Below are 23,522 nucleotides of genomic sequence, written 5' to 3'. Positions count from 1 at the left end.
GAGGGGGGAGGGGGATGTTTGCCTGGAAACCAAAGAATTATTATTAAGTATTAAATAAATTTAAAAAAGAAAAAAATAAAAATAAAAAAAAGAAAAAAATTAAAATTAGATAGAATATAGCTTAGTCATAGAGAAATCTAAAGCTTACAGTACTACTATTCTTCAACAAATTATATATAGCATTATCATGTTCATTCTTCATTTACTTGAGTAAACTTATAAGTTGTAGAAAATATCCTCACAGAGTAACACATTATTTTACTCAAAATAATCACATATTTATTGGTTCATATTTTACTAGACCAGCATAACAGATAAAAGTACAGCAAACAATTTTTATTACCATTCAAATAAAATTTAAAATTTGTCTCGAGTAATTATTTCTTTATATTTTAATATCAATGTACCTGTTACTATAAAGTTAGTACTCTATTATAAGAATGGAATTTAATATATTTAGTCCATCATATTTATTTATGTTCTATGCTATGTTTTCACAGTGCTAACTATAGACTAACATATCATTATCAGTAATTGAATCTAAAAAATCAGCCTAATACAAGACAATTAAAAAATTTTCTCTTTGTAATGTATTTTTCCAAATATAAGTTTATGTTAAAATATTTTATACTAAATGGAATTATTTTTAAACTTGTATAATGTTTTTCTATAAGTAGAATTTTACTAAATATAATTAGATGCTCATGCTAACAACTTAGGAGGCATATATTAAACTGTCATGCCAACAGGATGAACTGAAGCTAGCTTACATTTCAAGCAGAAACTATTCCAAAAAATACAAGATACATAGTTGAGGATATAAACAATATATATAATTAAAAAGGCTCTTTTTCATAATTAAAATACCATATTACTCAATTTTGATTTTCTTTTATTTTATGTGTCTTTAGCCATTGTATAAATTCATTTATTTAGTCTTTTGTATGGAGAAATAAAGAGAACAATTTTTTTATTTTATATTTATTTCAGTGGTACTCTAATAATTGACTTAAAAGGAAGGAAACACCAGCAGGTATAGTTATCACTTCCTATTTTCCCTGTGGTTATAGGTTATTAATTATCTCTTCTAGAGAGGATTGAGCTGATCATTATATCCCTAGTCATAATTATGTATTCTAGGTTAAGGGGCGGTGGTGAGAAAACACCTTTTTAAAAACTTACACAGAAATTAATCATAGATTTTATTTTTTACCACAGTTGTTTCTTTACTCATTCATTGATGAAATGACAATATCCTAATTAATAAATGAGTAAAATTAGCAAAACATCTAGAAACATATTAGTTAAGTGAACAAGTTGAGTGTAAGGACACATGTGCCCAGAGCAGCCATCAGCAGCATAATGACATGTGAGACCTGCAGATGTAATAAAAGGGGCCACACAGTCACTTAATGAGATTGCCAAAGCACCAGGTGGTGGTTCTGGAAACAGGGGTTCATATCTCAGCATCTGGGGCACCATTTCCCATATAAGGAGGAAAATAACAAAGAAGCTTAGTATGGCAGGGAAAATGTTACATTCGGTCATTTCAGTCACCTTTAAAAGGTGATATTCCAAAGGGTTGTTTGCTGCCTGCCATGGTGAGAAAAGACAAATGAAATGGTGTCAGGGTTTCAGAGTATTTCAGAAGATCAAAACAGAATTAATATAAGTTTTTATTACTTAATTTTCAAATCTCTCTATCTTCAAATCTCTCAATTAATCCGGATAATCTTCTGTGTGTCCTGAACACACAGATATGCGGATCAGTATTTGTAAGGTTAAAACTATTGAGTTCGGGGGCTGGGGATTTAGCTCAGTGGTAGAGCGCTTACCTAGGAAGCGCAAGGCCCTGGGTTCGGTCCCCAGCTCCGGAAAAAAAGAAAAAAAAAACTATTGAGTTCGAAAGAAAATGTATAAATAGTGCTTATTTTTATTCTGTCTTGTCTGCTATCAAATAATGTATATGTGCTGTGGTCTTGGATTCAAGGCGCCCCTGCTTTCAGCATCAAAAATCTGAAATGGAGATGTCCAAAGTCCTAGATATTACTTTGATTGATGGATTGATTGATTCATTCATTTATATGCATGAATATTTTGCCTATGTGTATGTCTGTCCACTCTCTTATGCATGGTACCTGTGGAGGCCAGAAAATACTGAGGAATTCCCTGGAATTCAAATTTCACATTGTGAACAATATTGAACATGGATCCTCTGGAAGGCAGCCAGTACTCTAACCTGCCGAGCCACCTCTCCAGACACCTTATGACCTTATGCTCTTTCTCTCTCTCTCTCTCTCTCTCTCTCTCTCTCTCTCTCTCTCTCTCTCTCTCTCTCTCTCTCTCTCTCTCCACATATATATATATATAAATCATATTTATAAGAATATATAAGAATGCATATATATGTATACTTCTCAAAAAATAAGTATCGGGACTATGGAAGTGGTTGTATAATTTCTATCTGATAAGAAAATCTTATTATGTGATGCTTACAGTGATTTGAGATGGCAACTTCATTAATGAAGGTCCATAAGTTTATTCACTTAATTATCTAAAAGCCAGAACTTTTTATTTTTTAATGATGTGATTGGCAAAATAGAATTCCTGATTTATCAACCTTAACACAGGGCTGTCTTCTTAAATTTAAAAATTCCTTGAGATTAGATGATTTCATAATTGTTAATTATATAAACTAATTACCTTTATAATGCTTCTTCCATAATATTTAATATTCCATAATATATAAATATTTTATCTTTACTGATATATCTCTTATTAATAAAACATATATTTCTAAAATATAATGTGATGATTTGAGCATATACAATAATATACAACTTACAGATTCCCCAGCAATCAGTAATAATGTATCATATTTTTAATAAATTTGATGATGCTAAGGTTTCAGTGTCTCAAGCTTTAAATTATATATTTTTTAAAAATGTATTTTATTCAAGAACCTCAACACTTTTTTCCATAGTGACCACATCAATCTTAGTAGAGATGACTAATAATAGGGAACTTTGAAAGAGTCGTATGGAAACTTCCTCCTATAGAAGAAACCCTCCTCCGTGTGCGCACGCGCACGTGTGTGTGTGTGTGTGTGTGTGTGTGTGTGTGTGTGTATGTGTGTGTGTATGCTTAAGTGAAAACTATAATTTAAAGATTGATATAATAGATATCTCACATCACATTTTGAAAATATATGATTACTATTATCATAATAATAGTAAATGTGTACATTTTATTAAATTTCATATCTACCTATTTCTAATAATTACACTGCACTATAAATGAGTTATTTATTCTAGCTAGCCCATATAAATAACTCACAAGTTTGTTACCTTATGTGACAAGGTATAATATAGATTGGGCAGGTCTTAGTCTATTTTAACTTATGTCTAAACCTTAGTTACCATGTTACTTGCTGTTCAAGCCTTTCCCAGGTTATTTCCCCTCCATCTGCCTGACCTCAGGGTCCACTTTTCCTGGACACATTTTCCAGATCCATCTCCTCCCATAGCAGTCTCCTCTTCTTTCTTCCTTCTCTTTCTCCCTGTAGTCTCTCTGAAACTCATCACTTCATTCTCAGATCCCACCTTTCTGTCTCCATTTCCCAATCTCGGACTTTTATTAACCAATAGTTTTAAATCTGGGAGCAAGATTTGAACAATGGGCACTGGATGTGAGAATTCAATTATTTGGGGACAAGCAGAGCTTGGGCTTCAAAATTTAACATTTGCATAGGCAGCACCAGACCAACCCCTAATACTATATTTAAGTAACATATGTGTATTTTCTCTCGTGTGTGTGTGTGTGTGTGTGTGTGTGTGTGTGTGTGTGTGACAAATGTAGATAACCTCATTGAGTTGTCAGTCAGTGGAGTCCCACTGGGCATACCAAACATTATAAGAAAATGTTATTTTTTTTATTACTTTCCAGAGCTTGGTGTTAAGACCAAAACTCTGAACACACCATAAATTTAACTCAGAGGGCATGGAGAAAGAAAAGGATGATGCCAATTGGAAATTTATACATATTGGCTCTATTCATGGTGCTAGAAAAATGTATGCATACTAACTGAAGAAAACTCAACAGCCCTACCTATGAAATATTCAAGCTACAAAGACCACTATCCTAGCAGAATATTCCCATTGGTGAAACTATGTCATGAATTGGAGAAACTAATCATTTTCTGATTAGAATTAAAGCCATTGGAAATTTTGCCTGGTTACAGGAGATCCTGATTCAGGCTCCATATCCCACATTAGTAGGAGTCTTACCTCTGATTACCCTCATAGATTTCTGGAAGTTTCTATTTTTCTAGGTTTCTAGCTTGTAGTAGATTTGCTCTAATGTTGCCTGTATTCTTTTCTTTCCTTTTATTAGATATTCTCTTTATTTACATTTCAAGTGTTATCTGTTTTCCCAGTTTTCCCTCTTGAAACCCCCTACCCTATCTCCCTCCCCCTGCTTCTGTGAGGATGCTTCCCCCGCCGCCCACCCACCCACTCCCTCCTGCCTCCTTGTCCTGGTATTCTCCTACCCTGGGCATCACGTTTTCATTGGACCAAGGGACTCTCCTCCCATTGATGTCCAACAAGGCCATCCTCCGCTACATATGAGGCTGGAGCCATAAGCTGCTCTATATGTAACTCTTTGGTTGGTGGTTTAGTCCTGGGAGCCTTGGGGAGGTGGGGGGAATCTATTACATAAAATTGTTTGCTCGAGAGTCATCATGTCTGCATATAAGAAACTCAGGGACTCTGACCCCATGTGGTTCGGATTAGTAAATAAAGTTGCTGACAAGCAATGGTTGTATAGGGCAGACAGAGGTGAGACTTAGAATTCTCAGGCTAGGGATCGAGGGAGAAGGAGGAGATCCACCATGCTTGAACAAGGAGAAGGAGATGGAGGAGAAAAGGAAAAGGAGAAGGAGAAAAAAGAGAAATAGAATGAGGAGAAGAGAAACACTATGTCTGAGAAGGTGCAGGACAGGAAGCCATAGCTGCCAGGTAGGAGCAAGGAGAGTACAGCCCGAGAGGGTTGTCCAACTGTGCCCAGGGCAACCAAAGTGTAATGCAAAATGTAGTAAGTGCTAACTTGGGATTATCACAGGGAGTTGAATTAGCCAAGTAGAAATTAGAAAATTGCTGAGCCATAGAATTGTTTCAGGCATATCAAAATAATAAGGCTCCGTGTGTCTTTTCGTTGGGATCCCATAACATTAGGATGGGTAGCAAGGAAAAGACCACCAGGATTTATTTATTTATTTTTATTGAACACTAGCTAATTCCAGAGATGCCCTGCCCCAATCCGTTGTCTCTTTCAGTAATCTCTATTTCTGTCCATCACCTACTTCACCCCCTTGTTCTCATCCCAAGTTCCTTCCTCACCCAGTTCCCTCTCTCCAATATTACTCATCCTTTGAAAACAGTGGCATAATGATAATTGTAAGCAAATGGGTAGAACTAGAAAAAAATCATCCTGCACGAGTTAACCCAGATAGACAAACATGGTATGCACTCACTTATAAGTGCATAGTAGCCATAAAGTACAGGATAACCATACTACAAACCACAGACCAAAAGAAGGTAAGAAACAAGGAGGGCCCAAGGGGAAATGGATTAGGCATCAGAACTGGAACCTTATACTTTACTGAAAAAAATGTTTGAATTTCTAAATGCATGATCCCTAAGCATTTTTTAATTGTTCTTATAATGATGCTTTAGAGTAATGAAGATGTGAAGTAGCACTTAAACAAAATACTGAAACAATACTTATTTACAAACATAGAGAAAACATATCTTTTAATCTCAACTGCAATATTATCCAGTTTAAATTGTTATTTTCCTGATATTATGAATTTTCTCTGCTCTTAGGCATTTAGTATGTTGATTATGTCTATACTAAAATAGAGAGAATGTCCAGAATAAATTATTCCATAGAATGTTGCACATATATCCTGAGGACCTATGGACAACTATAGGTTATGCACACACACACACACACACACACACACACACACACACACGCACAATTTACTATTAGCAAATTTATCATTGATAAGAAGTAATTGTATGAAAATTTCAAATTTTAGAGGCCTATCAGGTAAGCACAAAAGCAAACTCTTAAAACACAGCTTTGTGATATTGCAAATTATAATGTTATCAAAAATCATCTACTCATGTATATTGGTTTTCATCAGAGTATTCTGTGGATGCTTCATTTTAGTAAACTGTTCTCCATCAGGAGACATGTTTACATTTTCAACAAATGAGAGAAAATCTTATTCATTAAAATTGATAATGATAAATGTCCTCATTTGCTCATTGGAAGTGAATAATCATATTGAATTAGTGCAATGAATTAATTAGTCTACAAATTATGAGTTTGTGGTGATGCCAAATAGATGTAAGTAAATAAATGGATGACTGCGTAGAACTAATCAATTTGAATGCAGGGTGTTTTCTGGGAGATTTGAAATTTCAGCTGTACAGATAAAAGCTAAAAATGATGCCAAGCGATATGTTCAGTCTTTTGATCATAGTACTTGAAAAATGATGGTAACCCTGACTTTACTTTCAAAATACTTTTTCAGATAAATTAATTAAAATTTGTAAAATAGTTTTTCTCATAAAAATGTAGATGTTGAGAGGGAAAAGTGAGAAAAAGTGTAAAAAAAATCTACAATCTCAGAGTTTAAAAATACATGGCTGAATTAGCAGGAAACTAACAGATATCTTATTTAACTAGAAGCAAATGATATGTAGATGTGCTTAGTTGACTGTACAGAAGACTGCATAATGCCTGAATTTGGTGTCTTTCTGTTTGTGTGTGTGTGTGTGTGTGTGTGTGTGTGTGTGTGTGTGTGAGAGAGAGAGAGAGAGAGAGAGAGAGAGAGAGAGAGAGAGAAAGAGAGAGAGAGAGAGGGAGGGAGAGAGGGAGGGAGGAGGGGGAGTTTTGAAAGTGGATACATTCTAAACTTTTAATTTATGACTAATGTACTTAGTAGGTGAAATCTAGAAGAGTACATTAATAGGTTAAAACATTATTCACATGTTTGCTCCTGTGGTTTATAGTTTTGAGTTAACATGGTCTGAGAAGGTGAATGAAATCAAGACTGACTTCCACTTAGCTCACCACCATGTTTCTATCTCTGTGGGGAAAAAATTCTGAAAAACGATAAGTATTATTCAAAGAGACACTATTGAATACTTAAGCAAAAATATTCCATACATAAGCTACAATGTAGAACCAGCCACAATAAAATTAAAAACCTATTCAATCCATTGTTATTGCATATGACATCAACCAATTCTCCAAAAGAAGAAGCAGGGAATATGAGTTAATGTAAAATGTATAGAAATATTTAAAATACTATTCCATGACGAAATCAGATTTGAGCAGTATCTCTCTACAAACTCAGCTTGACAGAAGGCTCTTTAGGGGAAAAGTTTTTATTTATTTATTTATTTATTTATTTATTTATTTATTTATTTATTTTTACACTCCATATTTTATTCCCTTCCTGGTCCACCCTCCAACTGTCTCTTGAGGGTTAGGTGAATCTTCTCTGACTAAACTCAGATCCAGGAGTCCTCTGCTCTATATGTGTTGGGGGGCTTTATATCAGCTGTTGTATGCTGCCTGGTTGGTGATCCAGTGTCTGAGAGAGCTTAGGTATCCAGGATAATTGAGACTGCTAGTCCACCTACAGGGTCACCTTCCTCCTCAACTTCCTCCATCTTCCCCTTTATTCAACAAGAGGGGTCAGCAGCTTCTGCCCATTGGTTGGGTGCACATATATGCATCTGACTCTTTCAGCTACTCTTTGGGTCTTTTGAAGGGCAGTCCAGATAGGTCTCTTTTTGTCAGTACCCCAAAGCCTCAGTAATCTTGTCAGGACTTGAGGCCTCCACTTGAGGTGGGTCCCTCTTTGGGCCTGTTGCTGGACCTTATTTTCCTCAGGCTCTTCTCCATTTCCATTCCTCCAGTTCTTTCAGACAGGAAAAATTATGGGTCAGAGTTTTGACTGTGGGATAGCAATCCTATTCCTCATTTGATATCCTTTCTGCTGGATGTGGGCTCAACAAATTCCCTCTCCTCACCGTAGGGCATTTCACCCCCTTTGAGTCCTGACAGTCTCTCACCTCCCAGTTCTCGGGAGGGTCCTCACAACCTCCTTCCTTCCAAGGTTGCCTATTTCCATTCTTTCTGCTGGTCCTCAGGGCTTCAGTCCTTTTCCCCCAGCCAATACTATATCATGTTCCCCTCTCCTCCATCCCTGCCCTCTTTCTCTTCTAGGTCCCTCCCTCCCTACTCACTTGTGGTAGCTTTCTTCTGTCTCTCAAGTAGGACTGAGACATCCACACTTGGGCCCTTCAGCTTTTTGATTTCTATGGACTGTATTTTGGGTATTCTGTACTTTTTTTTCCTGGCTAATATCCACTTAGTATTGAGAACATACCATGGATGTTCTTTTGGGTCTGAGTTACCTCACTCAGGATGACATTTTATAGTTCCATCCAATTGCCTGCAAAACTCAAGATATTCTCATTCTTAATAGCTGAGTAGTATTCCATTATGTAAGTAAACCACAATTTCTGTATCCATTCTTCTGTAGTGGGACATCTGGGTTGTTTGCAGCTTCTGGCTATCGCAAATAGGGCCACTATGAATATAGTGGAACATGTGCCCCTATGGAAGCTTAGGGCATTGTGGGACAGTGAAAAGCACCCTCATTCCTGGTTGAGAAGGCTTGAAACCAGGATATCTTGAAGGAAAGGTAGGCATTTTGCCTGAATCCTAGGAAACCAGTCCAGTCACTAGCCTGCAGCACTCCACTGATAGAGGATGTGCCACAAGTCACATAGACTCAAGACAGATCTCTATTATAATGAGTTACCTAAAGGCCTGTAGGCTTAGCCAATGAATTTCTATTCCCAGACACTCCTCCCCAGAAAAGGTTTCTAATCTCAGGCTCACTCAGATAAATGGGGTATGGTTTTACTCATCCACTTTCCACCATGACAATAAATGCCTTAAAACCATGGACTATCTTTTATCATTGGGATCTGCCCTGGAGAGCCACACAGAAGGCCTTTGCCTACAGAGCAGCAGTCTAATCTCCTGTAGAAAGTATCTCTGTGCTCCTAGTGCACATCCACCAAACTCAATCCTACTGCCTTCCAGCCAAAGACTCTCCCCCAGTGGGACCAGCCCAAGTCTCCCTGTCTTCCCATTTGGCCCTGGGCTAGATCCAGCCCCATGGGTATCCACTCTGTTCTGAGCTCTTCCTGGGCATCCTAGTGGCAAATGGATGTCAAGAGCCTGGTGAGCCCCGAGCCAAGTCGTTGCTTCCCACAACTGGACACCCGCCAGGTGGCAACATGGCGTAAGTGAGGTCAACTTCCTGTGTCCTGCCTCTCCAAGTGGCCAGAGCCCTGTGGAGAGGGCATGGGACACCTCAATAACCCTGCAACTGGCCTCAGGGCATCCTTTGGATATATTCCCAAGAGTGGTATTGCTTTAGGTAGATCTATATCCGATTATCTAAGGAACCTCCAAATTGATTTCCAGAGTGCTTGTATCAGTTGGCAATACCACCAACAGTGGGAGAGTATTCCTTTCTCCACATCCTCATCAATTTATCACAGATAAGAAAGCATAGTAAACAATCTGAGACCAGCAAACCAAAAGAGCTAATACACACACACACACACACACATACACACACACACACACACACACTACCACCACCACCACCAACATAACAACAAAATAACGTGAACCAACAGCAAAATGTATACTGGCAAGTCTCAAAATAAATGGTCTCAACGCACTAATATAAGAACAGATAACTAACAAATAGGTGTACAAAACCAAACCAAACCAAGCAAAAAACAAAACCAAAACCAAAATCAAACAGTATACATCTTTCTAGTACATATAAAACCTACCATTAACATCAAGGATTCATGTCATCTCAGGGTAAAAACATAGATAAACATTTTACAAGAATATGAACACAGGAAGCAGGCTGCTGTGGTCATTTTTAATATCCGAACTATAGACTTCAAAAACGAATCATAAGATATTGAAAGATCTTGCTCTTAAGGTTGTAGCCCACCATGTCTGGATAAGCTCTCCAAACTCAGAGCCAAATGCAAGACTCCCTTTCTTAGACAGATCTTATAGGAAGAGTATCTCTAAACACAGGTGCCTGACCTTCTTTAAAGTCTGAATCTGCACAGATCTTCCAGCAGGCTCTGAATGATTCTGCAAATAAGTCCTGCTTATTCCTTCTCTCTTTGCCTGGCAGGTTCCTTACCAATTTACCTCTTCATGTAAATGAAGCTATCTAACTGTGGTAGTTTGAATTAGTTTGAATATGGTTGACCCATGGAGTGACACTATTACCAAGTGTGGGCTTCTTCCTAACTGCTTGGATGAGTGTCTCCTTGTTTCTTTCTGATACAGATGTAGAATGCACACGTATACTTGAGTTCTTAAAAGAAACAAGAGGATGTTTACATATTGACACAGCACACTAATACTAAGGGACTTCAATCTCTCCCCTTGTCAATAGACAGATCATTCCAACAAAGTCTACACAAAGAAATGCTGGAGCTACCTGAAGTCATAAACCAAATGGATCTAACGTTACTTATAGAAGGTTTCACCTAAGCAGAACAGAAGATACATATTTCTAGTAATGTCATAGGGTAGAAAATTAACTCACAAAAATTAGCACCTTTCCTATATAAAAGTACAATTGGTGTAAGCAAGAAATCAGCAAACAATATGTTTCATTGTAGCCTCAAATTGGGTTAACTCTAATGAAACAAGCAAAAGACTTGTATGTTTGCTTTCTAGTGAGTGACTGATAAGAGGTACATCTGTATAGAATGTGAAATGGGTATTTCTTGGAAAGAGAAGATAGAGTGTAAACCATAGTCTAGATGATATTGTGTGAGGAAAAAATTCTACTTTCAATTAAAGGAAAAAATAATGTGTTTAGAACTGTGAATATATATCAGTGTTAGAATCCTGAACTTCATCTGAATATCACAAAATACACAAATATATACGAGAAAGCAGTCATGAATATTTCTGTTTGAATGCATCATATAAATTGCTAAATAATACATTTATATTATTAAGAAACTGTATTTTATGTTTGAATGAAAATCAAGACAAAAGAAAATATAAGTGGATAAATTACACAAATAGGTAATGGAGAAAATGAATAAAATTCAGTAAATAGGACAGCTAATCAAATTTGTGACTTACATGTATTATATGTGCCACAAATATATATATCAACATATATAAATGTATATATATACATCTATATAAACCTATCCAATGATGAGATAAAAAATATAGAACAAAATATAAATCTGCATGTAAATAGTAAATTGGTGGTAATAATTCAAAATATTGTAGAAATCATAAATATATATTTTTCACATTCATGTGACCTATAAATGATAAGTGATACATATAAAACTCCTTTTTCTGTATTTTATGTATCATAGCAATTCTAAATAATTTAAAAATCTGCCAAATTTTCTTAAATATTTATAGTTTTAGCACAGAAAAATGAGAAACAGCTTGACATACTTCGATTCCTGATGAGCGGTCACAGCATTTTCTACTAGGGTGTCTAATAAAGACTAATTCAACTTCTAATTACCAATTAATTTGACATCAATTTATAATAATCTGATTTCAGTTAAAATAATGTTCACATGAAGAAATCCAAACATTAAAAGTTAAATGTACAAGCTTGATTTTTGCAGTTTGACATAAAATTAAAATTACAACATGCAAAATTAATTTAAGTATTAATTTTTTAAAGCATAAATGGGCAATGGAGAAAAAAGATGCTTTTGATAAGGTTGTCAGAGTGTAATTTCATTGACTTACTGATGTCAGTACATTAAACACTGCACTTAATGAATGTGTCAAGGATACTTTCTACAGGAATAAAACATAAATGGTAGAAAAAGTTGTTGATAAGTCTAAATGAAGAAATTGTCTGACTAATAACATACATTTAACATACATTATATATATAGCTATAAAATGGGTGAAATGATAATTTTTTCTATATTCATTATATATTTTTTGGGGAAATATAGCTAGTTGTTTGTATGTCTAGTTGAGTCTATGAGCTAAGATACAAGTATACATTCTACAGATAAGTGGATATTGGAAGTCCTTTAAATATGATACCAAAAATTTGTTCCTTGAGTTATTTTTTGATGGTATCTGACACAATGAAAGCAGTACTAAGAGGAAAACTCACAGTGCTGAGTGCCTGCAAAAAGAAAGAGGAGAGAACATATGTCAGCAGCTTGACAGCACACCTGAAAGCTCTAGAATAAAAAGAAATAAATAAACTCAAGAGGAGTAGAAGACAGGAAATAATCAAACTCATGGCTGAAATCAACCAAGTAGAAATGAAAAGGACTAAACAAAGAATCAACAAAATAAAAAGCTGGTTCTTCAAAAATAAGCAAATACACACAGGAGGAGTAGAAGGCAGGAAATAATCAATCTCTGAGCTGAAATCAACCAAGTAGAAACAAAAAGGACTAAACAAAGAATCAACAGAACAAAAAGCTGGTTCTTTGAGAAAATCAACAAGATAGATAAACCCTTAGCCAGACTAACCAGATGACACAGACAGTGTGTCCAAACTAACAAAATCAGAGAAGGGAGACATAAGTACAGAATCATAGGGAATTCAAAATATCATCAGATCCTACTACAAAAGCCTATATTCAACAAAACTTGAAAATATGGAGGAAATGGACAATTTCCTAGACAGATAACAGGTACCAAAGTTAAATCAGGAACAGATTAACTATTTAAACAACCCCATAACTCCTAACGAAATAGAAGCAGTCATTAAAGGTCTCCCAACCAAAAAGAGCCCAGGTCCAGAGGGTTTAGTGCAGAATTCTATCAGACCTTCATAGAAGACCTCATACCAATACTATACAAACTATTCCACAAAATTGAAACAGATGGAGTGCTACCGAATTCCTTCTATGAAGGCACAATTACTCTTATACCTAAACCACACAAAGACCCAACAAAGAAAGAGAATTTCAGACCAATTTCCCTTATGAATATCGACACAAAAATACTCAATAAAATTCTGGCAAATCGAATCCAAGAGCACATCAAAGCAATCATTCATCATGATCAAGTAGGCTTCATCACAGGGATGCACGGATGGTTTAATATATGGAAAACCATCAACATAATCCACTATATAAACAAACTGAAAGATAAAAACCACATGATCATTTCATTAGATGCTGTAAAGCATTTGGCAAAATTCAACAACCCTTCATGATAAAAGTCCTGGAAAGAATAGGAATTCAAGGCCCATATCTAAATATTAAAAGCCATATACAGCAAACCAGTAGCTAATATTAAACTAAATGCAGAGAAACTTGAACCAATCCCACTAAAATCAGGGACTAGACAAGGCTGCCCACTCTCTCCCTACCTATTCAATACAGTTCTCGAAGTTTTAGCCGGAGCAATTAGACAACAAAAGGAGTTCAAAGGGATACAGATTGGAAAAGAAGAACTCAAAATATCACTATTTGCAGATGATATGATAGTATATTTACGTAATCCCAAAACTTCCACCAGAGAACTATTAAACCTGATAAACACCTTTAGGAAAGTGGCTGGGTATAAAATTAACTCAAATAAATCAGTAGCCTTCCTCTACACAAAAGAGAAACAAGCCGAGAAAGAAATTAGGGAAACGACACCCTTCATAATAGTCCCAAATAATATAAAATACCTCAGAGCGACTTTAACCAAGCAAGTGAAAGATCTGTATAAGAAAGTCAAGCCTATGAAGAAAGAAACTGAAGAAGACCTCAGAAGATAGAAAGATCTCCCATGCTCATGGATTAGCACGATTAATATAGTAAAAATGGCCATTTTACCAAAAGCAATCTACAGATTCAATGCAATCCCCATCAAAATACCAATCCAATTCTTCAAAGAGTTAGACAGAACAATTTGCAAATTCATCTGGAATAACAAAAATCCTAGGATAGCCAAAACTATCCTCAACAATAAAAGGACTTCTGGGGAGATCACTATCCCTGAACTCAAGTAGTATTACAGAGCAATAGTGATGAAAACTGCATGGTATTTGTACAGGGACAGGCAGATAGACCAGTGGAATAGAATTGAAGACCCAGAAATGAACCCACACACCTACGTTCACTTGATTTTTGACAAAGGAGCCAAAACCATCCAATGGAAAAAAGATAGCTTTTTCAGCAAGTGGTGCTGGTTCAACTGGAGGTCAGCATGTAGAAGAATGCAGATCGATCCATTCTTATCACTCTGGACAAACCCTAAGTCCAAGTGGATCAAGGACCTCCACTTCAAACCTGATACACCCAAACTAATAGAAGGAAATGTCGGGAGGAATCTCGAACACATGGGCACTGGAGAAAATTTCCTGAACAAATTTCTTATGTTCTGAGATCAAGAATCGACAAATGAGATCACATAAAACTGCAAAGCTTCTGTAAGTCAGAGTACACTGTTGTTAGGAGAAAACGGCAACCAACAGATTGGGAAAAGATCTTTAACAATCCTACAACAGATAGAGTGCTTATATCCAAAATACACAAAGAACTCACAAAGTTAGATGGAAGGGAGACAAATAACCCTATTAAAAAGTGGGGTTCAGAGCTAAATAAAGAATTCACAGCTGAGGAATGCCGAATGGCTGAGAAACACCTAAAGAAATGTTCAACATCATTAGTCATAAGGGAAATGCAAATCAAAGCAACCTTTAGATTCACCTCACACCAGTGAGAATGGCTGAGATCAAAAACTCAGGTGACAGCAAATGCTGGTGAGCATGTGGAGAAAGAGGAACACTCCTCCATTGTTGGTGGGATTGCAGACTGGTACAAGCATTCTGGAAATCAGTCGGGAGGTTACTCAGAAAATTGGACATTGCACTACCTGAGGACCCAGCTCTACCTTTCTTGGGCAGATACCTAAAAGATGCCCAAACATATAAAAAAGACACATGCTCCTCTATGTTTGTAGCAGTCTTATTTATAATAGCCAGAAGCTGGAAAGAATCCAGATGCCCTGCAACAGAGGAATGGATACAGAAAATGTGGTACATCTACACAATGGAATACTACTCTGCTATAAAAACAATGACTTTTTGAAATTCATAGGCAAATGGATGGAACTGGAAAATATCATCCTGAGTGAGGTAACCCAATCACACAAAAACACACATGGTATGCATTCATTGATAAGTGGATTTTAGCCCAGATGCTCGAATTACCCTAGATGCACAGAACACGTGAAACTCAGGAAAGATGTCCAAAATGGAAATGCTTCACTCCTTCTTTAAAAGGGGAACAAGAATACCCTTGGGAGGGAATAGGGAGGCAAAGTTTAGAACAGTGGCAGAAGGAACACCCATTCAGAGCCTGCCCCACATGTGGCCCATACATATATAGCCACCAAACTAGATAAGATGGATGAAGCAAAGAAGTTCAGGCTCTCAGGAACTGGATGTAGATCTCTCCTGAGAGACACACCCAGAATACAGCAAATACATAGGCGAATGCCAGCAGCAAACCACTGAACTGAGAACAGGACCCCCTTTGAAGGAATCAAAGAAAGGACTGGAAGAGCTTGAAGGGGCTTGAGACCCTATATGAACAACAATGCCAAGCAACCAGAGCTTCCAGGGACTAAGCCACTACCCAAAGACTATACATGGACTGACCCTGGGCTCCAACTGCTTAGGTAGCAATGAATAGCCTAGTAAGAGCACCAGTGGAAGGGGAAGCCCTTGGTCCTGCCAAGACTGAACCCCCAGTGAATGGGATTGTTTGGGGGAGGGCAGTAATGTGAGGAGGATGTGGAGGGGAACACCCAAATAGAAGGGGAGGGGGATGGTTGAGGGGAATGTTTGCTTGGAAACCCCAGGAAAGGTAATAACAATTGAAATGTAAATAAGAAATAACCAATTTAATAAACATGGAGTAAAGAAAAAAAAAGAAGCTGGTCCTTTGAGAAAATTAACATGATAGATAAAGCCTTAGCCAGACTAAGCACAGACTGTGTGGCCAAATTAACAAAATCAGAAATGAAAAGGGAGACATAACAACAGAATCTGAAGAGATTAAAAAAAGTCATCAGATCATATTACAAGAGCCTACATTCAACAATACTGGAAAATCTGGGGGAAATGGACAATTTTATTTTTGGAGTAAACAGGAGCATATGCTGTTAGAGAGATGTAGAGTTTATATTTAGATAATTAGGCAATTGAAGAATTTGAACTTTCATTTTTTCCATTTGTTCCTGTAATGTTTAGCTTTGTGTACTTGATGGGACATAAACTCACTCTAGGCATGCCTGCCAGGAATTATCCAGGTAAAGTCAATTGAGGTAAATAGGCCTGAGCAGCTTAAGAGGAGAAAACTAGCTGGGCATGAGTGCTTATTCTGGTTTGTGATCAGAGATGTAGTTATCAGCTTCCCTCCATGATTAACCTTAAGATTGTGTACTAAAATGTATCTTCTCAAGTTATTTGTTTTGGTATTTGTTGAAATAATGAGAAAATTAATACATTACTCAGACGAGATTCAGTTTTGGGTTTCTTGTTTATTTGTTTGATTGATGTTTTGCAGAATCAATAAATCAAGGTTATTCTCAAATTGAATCTGTAGTTGAGGATCACTTTGTACTCCTGATCCTTCTGCTTCCAGCTACTGAGTGTGTGATTATAAGCACAAGCCACTATCCCTGACTTTCTACTCCAATTTTACCTTTTGAAAAGTTGTCTTTGTATTAATTCGTTTCAATTTTCTATACTGAAACTACACTGTATATTTAAATTTAAAGAAATATACATATTTAGCTTTCAATTCTAGAGACTCAAGGGCATGCCTCTTATATTAACTTGACTTTCGCAACAGTCATATAACAAATAGCATCTCAACTGGGGGGTGTAAGGAGAGACTATATATACAGATTCTCTCTTTGCCGAGGTATGCTTCATGTCTGTGCCTTTCCAGGTAGCCCATGTTCCTTCTGACAGTACACAGTTTCTGCTGACATTTGAACGTCACCTTCAAGAAACTTCATGAGGCAGCCTTTCAGAGTTCCCTTTTGGTGATTCCTCCTCAGCCATGGCATGCACGCCCTGCCTCTCTGCTGCTGCTGCCATGGTCTCTTTAATCTTCCGTGTTTATGTCTTTAAACCCAGTAACAAATGAAAACCATTGTACGATTTTTCTACCAGAGAGTGTGTAGCTGCTTTCCTCCTATCTGACCGCAGACTTTCCATTCTCCAGTGTCCTCAGTCTGAGGACTCCCTTTCCCAAATAGCTGTTTACCAGCAGCAATAAAACCTTCAGCTGAGTTTTTTCAGTTCAGCCTCTTTTTTAAAAAGATTTATTTATTTATTTATTTATTTAATGTATAGGAGTACACTGTAGCTGTCTTCAGACACACCAGATCTCATTACAGATGGTTGTGAGCCACCATGTGGTTGCTGGGAATTGAACTCAGGACCTCTGGCAGAGCAGTCGGAGCTCTTAACCGCTGAGCCATCTCTCCAGCCCCCAGTTCAGCCTCTTTTTATTTAATATGAAATTGCGAGTTTGTTTATAAGGTTATATGTTGGAACTTTTAATATGTAATATCTTGCTTTCAAATATCTTTCCTCTAGTGTCAGTGCTGAGTACAGGGATTCTCTTCAGAGGCACTGTCTAAATAATTACTACTGTTTTATTTTCTTCGTGTCAGAAACTCTAAGCTTGGTCTCACATATTTTTCCTGCCAAGAATTATCTTGTACCTTTAAATTCAACCTCATTTACATTCTCATACATAGGCACAATCCTATATCACATAAATTGATTCTACTCTGCTTCCAAGAACGTTATTGTTCCTCTCAGAAGGCTCATGGACAAAGTCCCCACTACACACATTTTTCACTCCAATTCTTTTGGAGCTCCCACCTCTGCTTTAAGGAGTCAACAGTTTTTTGGCTCAACATTCCAAACTTGTCCATATTCCAGAAATAAAAATGTTCCAAACACTTAAGAACAGATAGAATCATTGAAATGATGAGATCCATTTCTGGTCCTAATTTAAGTCTCATTTTTCTGTTCTTATCTCTGTGATAAAATACGTTAACAAAAACAATATAAGATTTAAAAAACTGCTTATGTTTTACTCACCATTCCATTTAAGTCTCAGAATAGGAGCATGAAAAAACTTCACATTTCCTCCTTCCTCAAGAATTACAGATGGATGCATATTAAGTACTCGTCCTGTTTTTGATACTTTAGGGTTCTTTGCTGAATTACAGTGAGCCCATCTTATTAGGCAGGTCCAGTAACATAACCAAGAGTAAACTCCACAGTCATGTACAGTACTATCTCTTTGGTCATTCTCAACTGAATTGAAATGACCATAGACAGTATCGACCACAGCCCTCAACAAACTATTTTAGTCTCTCTCCCATAAATGTCTCATCACATCTAAATTTAATCACACTGGAGTCACAGTTTGAGAGCAGAGTCTGTAGTAGATAAAGCACATTCAAACCGTAACAGTACTCTTGTATGGCTTTCTAAAACTGAAAGACACTCATTACTTGTAGTTCCACAGTGAACAACTATTCACATCTTCTAAGTAGGGCATTGTAAGTCTCATCTCTGCTGATGGAATCAGTGTTCCTGCAGCCTCTTTTTTTTATATTGTAAACATTAAAGTAGAGACTATACCTCTAGTTTCCCTCATTTTTACATAAGAGGCTTCTCCTGATCCAAAAGACCCATTTCCTTTGGAGAACAAAATCTAGTACTGTAGCAGGATTCTACCACATTGAGTGGCATGGTGTGTTCCTTCAACTTGCTCCCAGCTGCCTTATTGAAATGTCTGCTTTGGCTCCTATTCTCTATGGTTATGTCAGGGATGAATCATGAATGTTTCCTTTTTAACATTGTTACTGTTAATTAATTTGAAAATATGACTGGCACAAAGTTCTACAGAACACAAACTAAACTGAAACTGAGAGATCAGACCATCTTGGGTTGAGGCTTCATTTAGAAAACCTGATCTAAGGTGGAACTCAGGTTAACCAACACTCCTGTACCTAGCACTAGTTTCCAACCAGGTTACTCTCTAACAACCACCACTCAGGAGAACAGCAGAAGTTTCAGTTGTCCCTAAAGATACTTACTTATAAAAGTTTATAGTACGTCACCTACCAGCAGCCACTCATTTTAAAGGGCAGCAAATTCCCTAATAGTCCTCCAATCAGATATGTGGCAAACTGTAAACTCCCTTGCTTGTTTGCTTGCTTCTCTGTAAATGCTTGCTTGAAACTGGGCTCAGGGCTTTACTCTCCAGTCCTGCTTTGTCAGTGTTGGTGGCCAGCCCAAGCTTGAACTTGAATAAAAAGATCTTAGAGCGACTGCATTGGAATCTGCACCTTGGTGGTCTTTAGGAGTTCACAAACTCTTCCTGAACCAGCACAACAAAACTATTCATAGAAAACCAATAAATTTCAGACACATACACACACTCACACACACATTAGCATTCTAAACTTTTAACCATATTTGTGCCTGGCTTTATTAGCAAGATGCATTTTCTTACAGTGATTCTCAGAAGTGCAGAATCACTTAAAAACAGTGATTTATGTTCTGTTTCCTTTGTCATTTTTTGCTGTAGTTTCTTGAAAATTAGGAAATTGGACCATTCCCATCAGGACAAAAACTGATTACTTTTACCAGGTATCAAGTTAATGCATGCTCCGTTTCTTGCTTCCATTTTTAATGAAAATAGCTTCTAACAAGACTCTATTAGTTATGAAAATAGGTAACATTTTCATCAACATGCCAAGTTAAGATAATTTTTTGAGAATAGAATTTGACCAAAGTTCAAAATTATATTGTACATTGTATGTCATTATTCCTTATATTTCACTTTTTATGTGTAGAAAAGCCAGAAACTGATAGAAGAGACTGGAACATGCATCGCAACAGCTGCTTTCAGATAGAAGTGCTAAAAAGTTGTCAGCTTAGAAATTAAAATTCTTGGCACACCACACCGTGTTCTTCTATAAGCATGAGAATTACCTTTCCATCTCAAATAAGGAAAATGACTTTGACCCCATTCTAACACTTATTACCAAGAATATTTCAGAAAGCAGATTAGTCAAAATACGATTTTTATTAATATTCCTTGCACTGTGTCATAACTAATGATTTCTATTGTGAATAGTCATTATTAAACAGTTCTGATTTGAAGTCTATATGACAATTTTATGCATTCTTTGCTTTAATTGCTGAAAGAGAAAAAGAATTTTATTAAATAATGGCATAGACTTTGCATTAACAAAATAAATTGGTAACCTACTGTGCAAAGAACACCGTGGTAGACACATTTGGAGGACACAAAGTAAGAAAATCACATTTTATTTCTCTTTGCTGAAGTTATGATATAGTTAGAAGGTAGAGTAAAATGATGTGAAAAGAGCATCAGTGAATTACTCTGCAGATTATATGGTTTCTTGTTAAAATAGACTTCAAAAATTACAATGATTTAAGAGTTGCTTTTAAAGTGCATGCTTATGACTTCAAACAATATTAATAAATCATAGACCCAGTTATGTTTCTTCAAAATAATATATTCCTTATTGGGTAGATTTTAATGCATTAGTAGTTAACTCTGTCTTGCCAGTAATGTTCCAGTGTCACGTTAAGGAAAGAAATTAAAGTGCTTCTCCTTAATGTAGTTTAATAGTGAGGAGCCCAAGTTTGATTCTCCCGACTTAACTCTTCCTTTGGCTTGCACCTTTTCTGTCTGTCAGTTGCCTGATTCTAAATCTGTATATGCCTGAATGCTCTCACAGAAATCTTCCCCAGTGTTTGTGGCTCTTTCTGTGTGTCTACGTGTGTGTCTGTTGTTTCTGTCCCTAACAGAAGGATTAGTTACCTATTTTATTGAACAGCACATACAGCATCACAACTGAGAAGAAATGAAGGAAAATCAGACTTTTAAAAGTTGGTTAAGTTACTGATTCCAATGGACCCGGACTCACAAATATAACAAACAGTATTAAAAGCATCATTGTTTATCAAGAATTATCAGTATATTACATACGATATTTATGGTAAATATTCTTTTTATAAGACCATTTTCAGCCTGTTTGCTATTTCAGCAAATAGCTGTGGTTAGGAAACACAGCCAGATGCGTATGTTTTATCCTTTGGTGAATATTGATTTCTTTTGGTATTTAAGAGTATATAAAGCAATAAATTAGCTTAGATAGTGAAAGTTGATTACATGGAAAATCCAATGGAAATAGGTTGATTATTACATTGTTCTCTTTTTTTACTGGATATTGTATTTATTTACATTTCAAATGTTATCCCCTTTCTGGTTTTCACTACAAAAACTTCTATCCCATCCCCCCTCTTTCTGCTTCTATGAGGATGCACCTCCACCCTCCCACCCACTCCCCCCTTGCCGCCTTGGCATTCCTCTACACTGGGGTATCAAGCCTTCACAGGACCACGGCAGATAAGGGCATTCTCTACTACATATGCAGCTGGAGCCATGGGCCCCTCTATGTGTACTCTTTGGTTGTTGGTTTAGTCCCTGGGGGCTCTAAGGGATCTGGTAAGTTGATATTGTTGTTCTTCTTATGGGGTTGCAAACCCCTTCAGCTCCTTTAGTCCTTTCCCTAACTCCTCCATTGGGGACCCTGTGCTCAGTTTAATGGTTGACTGAGAGCATCCACCTCTGTATTAGTCAGGCTCTGGAAGAGTCTCTCAGGAGACAGTTATCAGGCTCCTGTCATCAAATACTTCTTGGCATCTGTAATAGTGTCTGAGTTTGGTTCTGAAGATGAGATGAATTCACAGGTGGGGCAGTTTCTGGATGGCCTTTCCTTCAATCTATGCTCCATACTTTATCCCCATATTTCCTTTAGACAGGAGCAATTCTGGGTTAAAAATTTGGAGATGGGTGGGTAGCCCCATTCCTCAACCAGGGGCTTTGCCTAACCTCTGGATATGGTCTCTACAGGTTCTCCCTCTCATTTCTTGGGCATTTCAGCTAAGTTCAACCCTGTTTGGAGCCTCCTAGAATCTGGTACTTCCTGGTTGCGACCCTCAGTTCCCCATCCCCATTGTTTCCTAACTCTGTTCAAATTTCTGACCCTCTGTACACCATCCCTATCTCTTCCCATACTGATTCTGTTTCCCCTTTCTCTTCTTCTTCCTCTCTTCCTTCCAATTCCCTCCCACTCTCTACCTCCTGTGAGTATTTTGTTCCCCCTTTTAAGAAGGACTTTGCATAGCCAAGAAGTGTTTGCAGACAGGAGCCTGGAATAGCTGTCCTTCGAGAGGCTCAGCCAGCACCTAAGATAGACGCAAATACTCACAGCTAAACATTGGACTGGGCTCAGGGACCCCAATGGAAGATTTAGGGGAAGGACTTAAGGAGCTGAAGGGGATTACAACCTCATAGGAAGAACAATAATAGTAACTCTTTAGAGCCCTCAGAGGTCCCAGGGACTAAACCATCAACCAAAGATTATACATGTGTCAGTCCATGGCTCCTGCTATATATGTAGCAGAGGAATGCCTTATCTGACATCAATGGGAGAGGAGGTGCTTGGTACTATGGAGGGTCATTGCCCCAGCAAAGGAGGATACTAGAGGGACGAGGTAGGAGTGGTTAGGTAGGGTGAGGAGCACTCTCTTAGAGACAAAGTGTGTGTGGGGGTGAGATATGAGGTGGAATGTTTGTGGAGGAGAGTCCAGGAAAGGGGACAACATATGACATTAAAATAAATAGAATAATAAAAATCTAGTTTCTTAGAATGAGTTATTTTTTATCATAATTCGTTACCACACCTCAGTTTGTGTCCCTAGTTTATAGCACGGTTTCAAATAGCATATTTTAGTAAAAGACCCTATTTGAAATTATAGAATGATAAAAGAAAATATAATTAATTAGTTTTAAAAACAGTGTTGAGTGACATGTCCTTTCAATTTATTTTTCATTCAAAGTTTGTATTTAAATTCCCAGAGAGTAACTGGAAGACAGAGCATCTAATTCTTTGACAGAGTTTTTAGTGATAATCATGGAATAATAGTGACAGAATTAAGAAATTAAATAAACTATAGAGTTGATTATTCTTAGACTGAGATATAGGCAACAACTGCAATGTTAAGCATAATTGAATATCTCAGAATATTGGACATTGTTGATGTCATTACTTACAAGGCATGTAGCACTTACAGCTTATGCCTCTTGCTTTGGTCTGTTATTGTTTCATCATGACAGTATAGATGTGTGAGGTAGCTTATGGCAGACATTGAGATTTCTCTTGTAAATCGGGAGAGAGCTCTGGATGCATGTAGCTATCATATCAAAGAGTATTTCTTGTTTTTATTC

Source organism: Rattus norvegicus, chromosome 7, assembly GCF_021556685.1.
Source record: "Rattus norvegicus strain SHRSP/BbbUtx chromosome 7, alternate assembly SHRSP_T2T, whole genome shotgun sequence".
Taxonomy (NCBI): domain Eukaryota; kingdom Metazoa; phylum Chordata; class Mammalia; order Rodentia; family Muridae; genus Rattus; species Rattus norvegicus.
Note: the sequence above shows the minus strand (reverse complement) of the source record.